This window comes from Branchiostoma lanceolatum, chromosome 7, assembly GCF_035083965.1.
Source record: "Branchiostoma lanceolatum isolate klBraLanc5 chromosome 7, klBraLanc5.hap2, whole genome shotgun sequence".
Taxonomy (NCBI): domain Eukaryota; kingdom Metazoa; phylum Chordata; class Leptocardii; order Amphioxiformes; family Branchiostomatidae; genus Branchiostoma; species Branchiostoma lanceolatum.
In genome coordinates this window covers 17,976,876-17,990,334 of record NC_089728.1, presented here as the reverse complement: position 1 = coordinate 17,990,334, position 13,459 = coordinate 17,976,876, and the positions used below count along the sequence as shown (strand labels likewise).

Genomic DNA, 13,459 nt, shown 5'->3' with positions numbered 1-13,459 from the left:
CCCATTGCAAAGTCAAGGGTAACGCAGGTCAAGTTTAGGACGCAGCGACCGCGGCCGCCAGCGTGCCGCGGGTGAGAGGGGGGCTTAAGGTTAAAGTGCCACGTTAACCAAACAAAGACATATCATTGGCAAAGTAATTGCTGCAATGGTTTATGAAATTTTTAACTTGCTGCCAAAAAGACCATTGCCGAATTGCAACACACGGCTTTATTGTGTGTGCAATATACGTTATCGTGACTATGGTGTGAAAACTTTTGTTTGCATACCTGTCTGTAACTGATAAGACATCCAGGTGGGCCGACGTTTTGGCTGCACGCGGCAAAAACACCTTGTGAACTTCAAACCTCAAACATCACGAGACTCGGAGGTCTGTACAGAATTCACCTATTAGTAATCAGCCTTTATAATGCCACGTTGCAATATGCTGAAATACTTTGTTGAAGATTTCCTTTCCTTGGTGACTTTTAGCATTTTGCATTTATTTCCAAACTGTAACATAAAATGCATTCGGATAGCTTTTTACGTCACGTAGAAATAACCATGGTTCAGAACTCATCACAAAGTATGTTTGACACCCACCACTGTACTCACACAAGCACAGACTTCATGTATCCAACGGAAAACCTTCAGCAGCATTTATAACCTTAACGGTACATAAGTGTCTATTCTCATTAATAACTTCCACTAAATCTGCTATGCCATAACCCCTGCATGGATAATGTTCTGACATAGATACGCCAAATAACAGTTACTCAAGCAGCTGGATATATGGATATGATTTTGGAAACGTTCAGACATTTAAAGTAGCATCCACTACTTTTCGTCAATGACTCTACCCTATTGCAGCAACCGAAAACAAATTTTAAAGTTACTCAAATCTATCAACACCTCGATGTCTAACCTTAATCGACACATCTGATTCGCTCTTGAAATAACGTTTGCACCGGGTAACTTACCAATTGCAAATGGCACTGGTGTCACACCAGTGGAATGACACGAATTCATATTGGCTTTCCAACAACTCAGTAATACACACATGGTCTGACCAATCAGTGTAGAGAAATTGTTAATTAACTCATAGACAACGACGATAGTCCAAAGCTATCAGGAGGTCTGACGTAATGACTGTAGTAACGAACAAAACGATCACATATGGCTAAACCATGGTGGGAAGCCATGGATAAAATTTGCTCAGATATTTTTCACATAATTAAGGAAGCACTTGAAACTGAGCCCGACTCATCCATGATACATTGTTAAATTCGCCAAACCTGCAAAATTGGAGAAAAGCCATTAGAATATATCAAGTGTAAAATCGTAACATGATGAAATTCTTAAGCATTTACCTTGACCTCTCTAAACACTACCGACAGGTGACGTTTGATGTTTAAAGTCCACAAATTATTTTTGCCGTTTGATGCAAACAAGTCGGCCCACCTTGAAGTTTTATCAGCATTTTGAGTGACCGAGAAGGTTATGTAATCTCCTTGGAGTGACATGCATTATAGCAACATGTTTCTTCACCATGGCAACAGGCCGGTTATATAGCTGACTCCTGCCGCTGTGGGCAGTTCGGCGGGGCTCCGGCCCCGGGCCGGCTGACTGTATAGGCACGTGTTGTGATACACTTTCTAGCGGACTTATTCATTCGGTTATCTGTGTGGAAATTCAAGCGGGTTTTCGCACTTGTAGAGTTCCCCTTATATCGGCACTGTTTCTTCTGTGGAAACGGCAAGGGAATAACGGGACCTTTGTTCTGTTGAGTGAACGTTTATCGACATTTAGCTCAAGAGCCATCGTACCGAGAGACTTCAGAATTTTTGTAGCTGAACACAAAGTCCTTACCTCCTTCTAACTGCATCAGATTGAAGGTAAGCAATGATGCCTTGCATATCGTTTTCCGCTCGTGTGTACACATTCTGTAAATGTCATTACCGTTTGAAGTAAGACGTCCCTGACATTAAGATATGCCACATATAATGTGGCAAGCTGTCGTTGTTAAAAGTCAGAAAAGTTTTAAGTCGTCAAAAAGCAACAGTTTGTCACCTTTCATGTGGCATGTCTTAATGTCAGGAACGGCTCACTTCAAACGATAACGGAAGTTACAAAATGTGTACATTTAAATGAGAACGAGCGTTTCATAAGTACAGCCCTATGTACTTCTTTACCATGCATTTTGTCAATGGTCTCCGAGTAGCAATCTGTCATAAAACAATGTTAGGAGTCCGACGTTTAAAAAAGTTACAATGTTCATAAACCGATGAAGCAATTACGAACGAACGTTGTCGACGAAGAGTTGTTTCTACTCAACTTTCCATCTTACATGTAACTGCCTCTTTACCTAAACCAAATGTAGCTGTATTTTAACTATTTGTCCTATGTTTAATGTCATCCTGCTTGGCTAATTCGGCATCTAAACCGTAGGGTTTACGGTCTTCGTGTAGGTAGTCTTTTATTGCTAGTTCTTCTATTTCATATCATTTATCTATTTACCAAGCGGACACACTCAGGTCTATTGACCTGTTTTGCAGGCTCCCTAAAATACAATACACAGCCATAATACACAGTGATCACAGTGATCACAAGAATTTAACAATGTATCATGAATGATTCGGGCTCACTTTCAAGTGCTTCCTTTATGTGAAAAACATTTGAGCAAGTTTTATCCATGGCTTCCCGCCATGGTTTAGCCATATGCGCTCGTTTTGATCGTTAAGCCCTCCTCTCACTGGACCCACGGCACGCTGGTGGCGTCACTGCGGCCTAAACTGGATTTTCGTTACCCTTGACTTTATAATGAGAATATCATTCAAAACGTATGAAGAGTGTATGACCAAAAAGACAACAAAACGCACACAGCTTCGTTAAAAAGATTCGTGCCGCGGGTCCAGTGAGAGGGAGGGGGGGACTTTACGACACGCCAATAAACCTGATAGCTTTGGGCTCTTGTCGTTTCCTACACTGATTGGTTAAGTCATGTGTCTATTACTGAGATGTTGTAAAGCCAATGAAAATTCCTGTCATTCCACTGGTGTGACACCATGGCCATTTGCAATTGGGTAGCCGGTGCAAACGTTATTTCCAGAGCGAATTTACCCTCACTGGGTTTAGGGGCTTTACTCTGTTGTTGAAAGACTAGAGAGCAACTGCTCTTGGCGTTCGTTTATTGTGATCGTTTATTATGACGATTACTATCAGATGCGTCGATTAAGGCTAGACTTCGAGGTGTTGATAGATTTGAGTAACTTTTTTTTGGGTTGCTATCATAGCTGGGTAGAGTCATTGACGAAATGTAGTGGATTCTACTTGAAACATCTGACCGTTTCCAAAACCATATTCAGTTGCTTCAATCAGTAACTGTTATTTGGTGTATCATAGGGTACCTTTTCAAAATGGTAGAATGTTAGAACATTATCCATGCTGAGTTCATGCCATAGCAGATTTAACGGAAGTTATTAATGAGAAAAGACACGTGTGAGCTGTTATGGTGCTGCCAAGTGACAGAACAAGTGCTGCCAAGGTTTTCCGTTAAATGCATGAATCCTGTGCTTTTGTCAGTGGTGGGGTGGGAGTCAAACATGCTTGTGATGAGTTATGAACCATGGTAATTTCTACGTGACGGAAGCTACCCGAATGCATTTTATGTTACAGTTTGGAAATAAATGCAAAATGCTAAAAGTCACCAAGGAAAGAAAATCTTCAACAAAGTATTTCAGCATATTGCAACGTGGCATTATAAAGGCTGATTACTAATAGGTGAACTCTGTACAGACTACCGGGAGTCTCGTGATGTTTGAGGTTTGAAGTTCACAAGGTGTTTTTGCCGCTTGCAGCCAAAACGTCGGCCCACCTGGATGTCTTATCAGTTATTTGACGGACAGGTATGCAAACAATAGTTTTCACACCATAGTGATGATAACGTATATTGCACACACAAAAAAGCCGTGTGTTGCAATTCGGCAATAGTCTCCTGGGTAGCAAGTTACAAATTTCATAAACCATTGCAGCAATTACTTTGCCAATGATATCTCTTTGCATTAATTGTTTGGTTAACGTGGCACTTAAACCTTAAGCCCCCCTCTCACCCGCGGCACGCTGGCGGCCGCGGTCGCTGCGTCCTAAACTTGACTTGCGTTACCTTTGACTTTGCAATGGGAATATCATTCAAAACGTACAAGTTTGACCAAAAAGACAACAAAACATACACATTTCTTTAAATCGGTTTTGTCGATGAAATTCATTGAGTGCTTTGTCAATTCGATCGGCCGCAGCGACGCTGCTAGCGTGCCGCGTGTCCAGTGAGAGGGGGGCTTTAGGCTTCATCGTCTGAACAAAGTCACGAGATGTTTAAGGTGTGAAGACTTGGTGTTTTCGTCCTTTGATGCAAACAAGTCGATACTTTATCAGCTACTTGAGTTTCCCTCTCCAGATTATTTATCTCTTGTGACCAGACAAATAGCTATATCGGCTCAATGGTACCCTTCACCCTTTTCAGTCCCTATTAAAGCGACTGAATATTCTTCTACTGGCATCATATCATTCTTTAAATTGGTCAGCTACCATTAGTGGATTGAGTCTCTATTTAGGACCCTTTAGTTCAACCATGAGTCAGAGTGATAACTTGCTGGTGACATTATTCGCGCTAGCACTAACCATTGGGGAAGGCGTCGTTTGAAAATAAGAATAAACTGCATCATGGCGCAAAGATGGCAATTGTTCATTCGTATTCGAAGATAATACAGCAAGATTAAGCGGCACATTTGTTAACCTTTTTTTTTTCAATATGACGATGCTCACAGTCTCGTGATGTTTAAAGTGTGAAGTACACCATGTGTTTTCGTCCTTTGATGCAAACAAGTCGATACTTTATCAGCTACTTGAATTGTCCTCTCCAGGGTGAAAGTCTCTTGTGATCAGACACCCTTCTCACTCCCTATTAAAGCGATGGAATATTCTTCCACTGGCATCACATCATTTCTTAAATTGGTCAGCTATCATTGCTAAGATCATTTGTGGATTGAGTCTCTATGTAGGATCCTTGAGTTCAACCATGAGTCAGTGTGATGACTTGTTGGTGAAATTTTTCGCGCTAGCACTTACCATTGGGGAAGGCTATTCTTCAGCGTCATTTAAAAATAAGAATAAATGCATCGTGGAGCACAGATATTAATGGTTCATTCAAAGATAATAGTGCAAGCGGTACTTTTGTCAACTTTGTTCAATATGACGGTGGCCACAGTCTCGTGATGTTTGACGTTTGAAGTCCACCAGGTGTTTTCGCCGTTTAATGCAAACAAGTTAACGTTTTATCAGCTAATGAGTTTTCCACATCACGTTGATAATCTCTTGTGACAAGCCGGTTAGTCATAGTGGCGCCATGTTATCCTCATGTTGGTGATTGCAGTTCAGAGTGACTCTTTATGTGCTCACAACTTGGCCCGTGGCATTAATGCGTTTATCCCATGGCTCAGTCGTGTTTGTCTTGGAGAGGACAAATGTGTCACATTTGGTGCTCTATCATTAGCTTTGATTTGCTTTCAAGAGAACAGGAGGAAAAAGAGAAACAAGAATGCCAGTGTTAAGGCGGGCTAGAAATTTGGGATGGAAATATAATGATAACTTTATTGCACAACAATTGTACAAGGTACAAAGTATGGCATCTACTGCTATAACTACAGTTCTATATATATATCTAAGGGCTAATCTACCTTATACAAAAGTGTATAGTATGGGGTTACAAAGGCTTTTTACAAACATTGGAGGGATTTCTAACGTCTAGACATTCTTTGATATATTTTCCTATGTATACCATGTTGTCACATATGTACTTAAGTTTGCTCCTCAAGTCCATTGAAATAAATCCTGGTATATAATTATAATAAACGTAACCATAACAGTAACCATAATATAGAAATGGGAATCATGCCGGGAGATAGATGGACATGACGTTCGGAAATTCATGGAAATAAATTGGATGGACTGCTTATCAACAGAAATGTGCATCTGAAATAAAGGAAAATAGTACACATTCAACCTCTGAAGCACACAAACTAGATAGTAAAACAAAATTCAAAGGGGGCATTGGAATAGAGCAATTTCAGTATGAATGTTTTTACAGGCTGAAATTTAAGATCTGGTTTCTTTAACTTTGTACAGATTGCAGCAGCAAACAAAGTATGCCATATTTTTCAGTGGAGACACCTAACGGTTACCGCTGTATTCGCAACTTACCGCAAACAATAATTTGTAAGGTGGTTGAAAATTCACAACATTGTTGACCAGCTGTCTATCTTTCTTTCTTGCGTTGTATTTCATCGACAAAAAAACGAATCTTTTTAAACTTCGTGTGTTTTGTTGTCTTACTGGTCATACTCGTACGTTTTAAATGGTATTCCCATTATAAAGTCATGGGAAACACAAATCCAGTTTAGGACGCAGCGACGCCGCCAGCGTGCCGCAGGTCCAGTGAGATGGGGGCTTAAGACATGCTCCGTCGGACGTTGACAAGACACGTACGTGTGCACGCGACTCCGCATCGGAACCCCCACCCTTATCTAGTCATGCTGGGGACTTAATCTGTAACATCACAGATGTTGAACATAACTTTTACCCTACTAAAAAGTAACTATAAAGGCGGATTCCAAAATGTAGAAATGTACAATCTTGTAGAATCATTGCGACAGTGGTAACTGACAAACCATAGACTTTGGGTAGAAGGGTGCACGTGGTGATCAACAGAATAGGAAGCGTGAAAATGACACATATCACTCAACTTGATAACACACAAAAAAACCTGCAGAATTGGATAAAAGCCATTAGAATATATCAAGTGTAAAATCCTAACATGATGAAATTCTTAAGCATTTACCTTGAACTCTCTAAACACTACCGACAGGTGACGTTTGATGTTTAAAGTCCACAAATTATTTTTGCCGTTTGATGCAAACAAGTCGGCCCACCTTGAAGTTTTATCAGTATTTTGAGTGACCGAGGAGGTTATGTAATCTCCTTGGAGTGACATGCATTATAGCAACAGGTTTCTTCACCATGGCAACAGACCGGTTATATAGCTGACTCTTGCCGCTGTTGGCAGTTCGGCGGGGCTCCGGCCCAGGGCCGGCTGACTGTATAGGCACGTGTTGTGATACACTTTCTAGCGGACGTATTCATTCGGTTATCTGTGTGGAAATTCAAGCGGGTTTTCGCACTTGTAGAGTTCCCCTTATATCGGCACTGTTTCTTCTGTGGAAACGGCAAGGGAATAACGGGACCTTTGTTCTGTTGAGTGAACGTTTATCGACATTTAGCTCAAGAGCCATCGTACCGAGAGACTTCAGAATTTTTGTAGCTGAACACAAAGTCCTTACATCCTTCTAACTGCATCAGATTGAAGGTAAGCAATGATGCCTTGCATATCGTTTTCCGCTCGTTCTCATTTAAGTGTACACATTCTGTAAATGTCATTACCGTTTGAAGTAAGACGTTCCTGACATTAAGATATGCCACATATAATGTGGCAAGCTGTCGTTGTTAAAAGTCAGAAAAGAGAAGTTTTAAGTCGTCAAAAAACAACAGTTTGTCACCTTTCATGTGGCATGTCTTAATGTCAGGAACGGCTCACTTCAAACGATAACGGAAGTTACAAAATGTGTACATTTAAATGAGAACGAGCGTTTCATAAGTACAGCCCTATGTACTTCTTAACCATGCATTTTGTCAATGGTCTCCGAGTAGCAATCTGTCATAAAACAATGTTAGGAGTCCGACGTTTAAAAAAGTTACAATGTTCATAAACCGATGAAGCAATTACGAACGAACGTTGTCGACGAAGAGTTGTTTCTACTCAACTTTCCATCTTACATGTAACTGTCTCTTTACCTAAACCAAATGTAGCTGTATTTTAACTATTTGTCCTATGTTTAATGTCATCCTGCTTGGCTAATTCGGCATCTAAACCGTAGGGTTTACGGTCTTCGTGTAGGTAGTCTTTTATTGCTAGTTCTTCTATTTCATATCATTTATCTATTTACCAAGCGGACACACTCAGGTCTATTGACCTGTTTTGCAGGCTCCCTAAAATACAATACACAGCCATAATACACAGTGATCACAAGAATTTAACAATGTATCATGAATGAGTCGGGCTCACTTTCAAGTGCTTCCTTTATGTGAAAAACATTTGAGCAAGTTTTATCCATGGCTTCCCGCCATGGTTTAGCCATATGCGCTCGTTTTGATCGTTAAGCCCTCCTCTCACTGGACCCACGGCACGCTGGTGGCGTCACTGCGGCCTAAACTGGATTTTCGTTACCCTTGACTTTACAATGAGAATATCATTCAAAACGTATGAAGAGTGTATGACCAAAAAGACAACAAAACGCACACAGCTTCGTTAAAAAGATTCGTGCCGCGGGTCCAGTGAGAGGGGGGGGGACTTTACGACACGCCAGTACACCTGATAGCTTTGGGCTCTTGTCGTTTCCTACACTGATTGGTTAAGTCATGTGTCTATTACTGAGATGTTGTAAAGCCAATGAAAATTCCTGTCATTCCACTGGTGTCACACCATGGCCATTTGCAATTGGGTAGCCGGTGCAAACGTTATTTCCAGAGCGAATTTACCCTCACTGGGTTTAGGGGCTTTACTCAGTTGTTGAAAGACTAGAGAGCAACTGCTCTTGGCGTTCGTTTATTGTGATCGTTTATTATGACGATTACTATCAGATGCGTCGATTAAGGCTAGACTTCGAGGTGTTGATAGATTTGAGTAACTTTTTTTGGGTTGCTATCATAGCTGGGTAGAGTCATTGACGAAATGTAGTGGATTCTACTTGAAACATCTGACCGTTTCCAAAACCATATTCAGTTGCTTCAATCAGTAACTGTTATTTGGTGTATCATAGGGTACCTTTGCAAAATGGTAGAATGTTAGAACATTATCCATGCTAAGTTCATGCCATAGCAGATTTAACGGAAGTTATCAATGAGAAAAGACACTTGTGAGCTGTTATGGTGCTGCTAAGTGACAGAACAAGTGCTGCCAAGGTTTTCCGTTGAATGCATGACGCCTGTGCTTTTGTCAGTGGTGGGGTGGGAGTCAAACATGCTTGTGATGAGTTATGAACCATGGTAATTTCTACGTGACGGAAGCTATCCGAATGCATTTTATGTTACAGTTTGGAAATAAATGCAAAATGCTAAAAGTCACTAAGGAAAGAAAATCTTCAACAAAGTATTTCAGCATATTGCAACGAGGCATTATAAAGGCTGATTATTAATATGTGAACTCTGTACAGACTACCGAGAGTCTCGTGATGTTTGAGGTTTGAAGTTCACAAGGTGTTTTTGCCGCTTGCAGCCAAAACGTCGGCCCACCTGAGATGTCTTATCAGTTATTTGACAGACAGGTTTGCAAACAATAGTTTTCACACCGTGGTAATGATAACGAATATTGCACACACAAAAAAGCCGTGTGTTGCAATTCGGCAATAGTCTCCTGGGTAGGAAGTTACAAATTTCATAAACCATTGCAGCAATTACTTTGCCAATGATATGTCTTTGTTTGGTTAACGTGGCACTTAAACCTTAAGCCCCCCTCTCACCCGCGGCACGCTGGCGGCCGCGGTCGCTGCGTCTTAAACTTGACCTGCGTTCCCTTTGACTTTGCAATGGGAATATCATTCAAAACGTACAAGTTTGACCAAAAAGACAACAAAACATACATATTTTTTTAAATCGTTTTTGTCGATGAAATTCATTGAGTGCTTTGTCAATTCGATCGGCCGCAGCAACGCTGCCAGCGTGCCGCGTGTCCAGTGAGAGGGGGGCTTTAGGCTTCATCGTCTGTCCACAGTCACGAGATGTTTAAGGTGTGAAGTACACCTGGTGTTTTCGTCCTTTGATGCAAACAAGTCGATACTTTATAAGCTACTTGAGTTTCCCTCTCCAGATTGATTATCTCTTGTGACCAGACAAATAGCTATATCGGCTCCATGGTCCCCTTCACCCTTTTCAGTCCCTATTAAAGCGATTGAACATTCTTCTACTGGCATCATATCATTCTTTAAATTGGTCAGCTACCACTAGTGGATTGAGTCTCTATTTAGGACGCTTTAGTTCAACCATGAGTCAGAGCGATAACTTGCTGGTGACATTATTCGCGCTAGCACTAACCATTGGGGAAGGCGTCGTTTGAAAATAAGAATAAACTGCATCATGGCGCATAGATGGCAATTGTTCATTCGTATTCGAAGAAATAGAGCAAGATTAAGCGGCACATTTGTTAACCTTTTTTTTCAATATGACGCTGCTCACAGTCTCGTGATGTTTAAAGTGTGAAGTACACAATGTGTTTTCGTCGTTTGATGCAAACAAGTCGATACTTTATCAGCTACTTGAATTTTCCTCTCCAGGGTGAAAGTCTCTTGTGATCAGACACCCTTCTCACTCCCTATTAAAGCGATGGAACATTCTTGCACTGGCATCGCATCATTTCTTAAATTGGTCAGCTATCATTGCTAAGATCATTTGTGGATTGAGTCTCCTTGAGTTCAACCATGAGTCAGTGTGATGACTTGTTGGTGACATTTTTCGCGCTAACACTTACCATTGGGGAAGGCTATTCTTCAGCGTCATTTGAAAATAAGAATAAATGCATCGTGGAGCACAGATATTAATGGTTCATTTAAAGATGATATTGCAAGCGTTACTTTTGTCAACTTTGTTCAATATGACGGTGGCCACAGTCTCGTGATGTTTGACGTTTGAAGTCCACCAGGCGTTTTCGCCGTTTAATGCAAACAAGTTAACGTTTTATCAGCTAATGAGTTTTCCTCATCACGTTGATAATCTCTTGTGACAAGCCGGTTAGTCATAGTGGCGCCATGTTATCCTCATGTTGGTGATTGCAGTTCAGAGTGACTCTTTATGTGCTCACAACTTGGCCCGTGGCATTAATGCGTTTATCCCATGGCTCAGTCGTGTTTGTCTTGGAGAAGACAAATGTGTCACATTTGGTGCTCTATCATTAGCTTTGCTTTGCTTTCAAGAGAACAGGAGGAAAAAGAGAAACAAGAATGCCTGTGTTAAGGCGGGCTAGAAAAAGGTACAAAGTATGGCATCTACTGCTATAACTACAGTTCTAAATATATCTAAGGGCTAATCTACCTTATACAAAAGTGTATAGTATGGGGTTACAAAGGCTTTTTACAAACATTGGAGGGATTTCTAACGGCTAGAAATTCATTGATATATTTTCCTATGTATACCATGTTGTCACATGTCAATATGTACTTCAGTTTGCTCTTCAAGTCCATTGAAATAAATCCTGGTATATAAGATGACATAAAAGTAACCATAACAGTAACCATAATATAGAAATGGCAATCATGCCGGGAGATAGATGGACATGACGATCGGAAATTCATAGAAATTAATTGGATGGACTGCATATCAACAGAAATGTGCATCTGAATTAAAGGAAAATAGTACACATTCAACCTCTGAAACACACAAACTAGATAGTAAAACAAAATTGAGAGGGGGCATTGGAATAGAGCAATTTCAGTATGAATATTTTTACAGGCTGAAATTTACGATCTGGTTTCTTTAACTTTGTACAGATTGCAGCAGCAAACAAAGTATGCCTTATTTTTCAGTGGGGACACCTAACGGTTACTGCTGTATTCGCGACTTACCGCAAACCATAATTTGTAAGGTGGTTAAAAATTCACAACATTGTTGACCAGCTGTCTTTCTTTCTTTCTTGCGTTGTATTTCATCGACAAAAAACGAATCTTTTTAAACTTCGTGTGTTTTGTTGTCTTACTAGTCATACTTGTACGTTTTGAATGGTATTCCCATTATAAAGTCATGGGAAACACAAATCCAGTTTAGGACGCAGCGACGCCGCCAGCGTGCCGTAGGTCCAGTGAGATGGGGGTTTAAGACATACTCCGTCGGACGTTGACAAGACACGTACGCGTGCACGCGACTCCGCATCGGAACCCCCACCCTTATCTAGTCATGCTGGGGACTTAATCTGTAACATCACAGATGTTGAACATAACTTTTACCCTACTAAAAAGTAACTATAAAGGCAGATTCCAAAATGTAGAAATGTACAATCTTGTAGAATCATTGCGACAGCGGTTACTGACAAACCATAGACTTTGGGTAGACGGGTGCACGTGGTGATCAACAGAATAGGAAGCGTGAAAATGACACATATCACTCAACTTGATAACACACAAAAAAACCTGCAGAATTGGAGAAAAGCCATTAGAATATATCAAGTGTAAAATCCTAACATGATGAAATTCTTAAGCATTTACCTTGAACTCTCTAAACACTACTGACAGGTGATGTTTGATGTTTAAAGTCCACAAATTATTTTTGCCGTTTGATGCAAACAAGTCGGCCCACCTTGAAGTTTTATCAGCATTTTGAGTGACCGAGGAGGTTATGTAATCTCCTTGGAGTGACATGCATTATTGCAACAGGTTTCCTCACCATGGCAACAGACCGGTTATATAGCTGAGTCCTGCCGCTGTGGGCAGTTCGGCGGGGCTCCGGCCCCGGGCCGGCTGACTGTATAGGCACGTGTTGTGATACACTTTCTAGCGGACACAAAGTCCTTACCTCATTCTAACTGCATCAGATTGAAGGTAAGCAATGATGTCTTGCATATCGTTTTCCGCTCGTTCTCATTTAAATGTACACATTCTGTAAATGTCATTACCGTTTGAAGTAAGACGTTCCTGACATTAAGATATGCCACATATAAGGTGGCAAGCTGTCGTTTTTAAAAGCCAGAAAAGTTTTAAGTCGTCAAAAAACAACAGTTTGGCACCTTTCATGTGGCATGTCTTAATGTCAGGAACGGCTCACTTCAAACGATAACGGAAGTTACAAAATGTGTACATTTAAATGAGAACGAGCGTTTCATAAGTACAGCCCTATGTACTTCTTTACCATGCATTTTGTCAATGGTCTCCGAGTAGCAATCTGTCATAAAACAATGTTAGGAGTCCGACGTTTAAAAAAGTTACAATGTTCATAAACCGATGAAGCAATTACGAACGAACGTTGTCGACGAAGAGTTGTTTCTACTCAACTTTCCATCTTACATGTAACTATCTCTTTACCTAAACCAAATGTAGCTGTATTCTAACTATTTGTCCTATGTTTAATGTCATCCTGCTTGGCTAATTCGGCATCTAAACCGTAGGGTTTACGGTCTTCGTGTAGGTAGTCTTTTATTGCTAGTTCTTCTATTTCATATCATTTATCTATTTACCAAGCGGACACACTCAGGTCTATTGACCTGTTTTGCAGGCTCCCTAAAATACAATACACAGCCATAATACACAGTGATCACAGTGATCACAAGAATTTAACAATGTATCATGAATGAGTCGGGCTCACTTTAAAGTGCTTCCTTTATGTGAAAAACATTTGA

The 13,459-nt window shown here is 40.7% G+C and overlaps 1 protein-coding gene across 2 annotated transcripts in view; it reads left to right on the top strand.

The window, feature by feature from the left end:
• The first annotated feature begins 1,572 nt into the window (after positions 1-1,572).
• LOC136438003 (uncharacterized) overlaps positions 1,573-13,459 on the top strand; it is a 29,017-nt gene continuing 17,130 nt past the window's right edge. The window contains exon 1 of one of the 2 annotated variants that reach the window (XM_066432626.1): positions 1,573-1,871. The gene's annotated coding sequence lies outside the window, so the exon portion shown is untranslated. Of the gene's footprint in view, positions 1,872-7,107; positions 7,394-13,459 lie in introns of those variants that run through there. The other variant, XM_066432625.1, reaches the window with a different exon arrangement.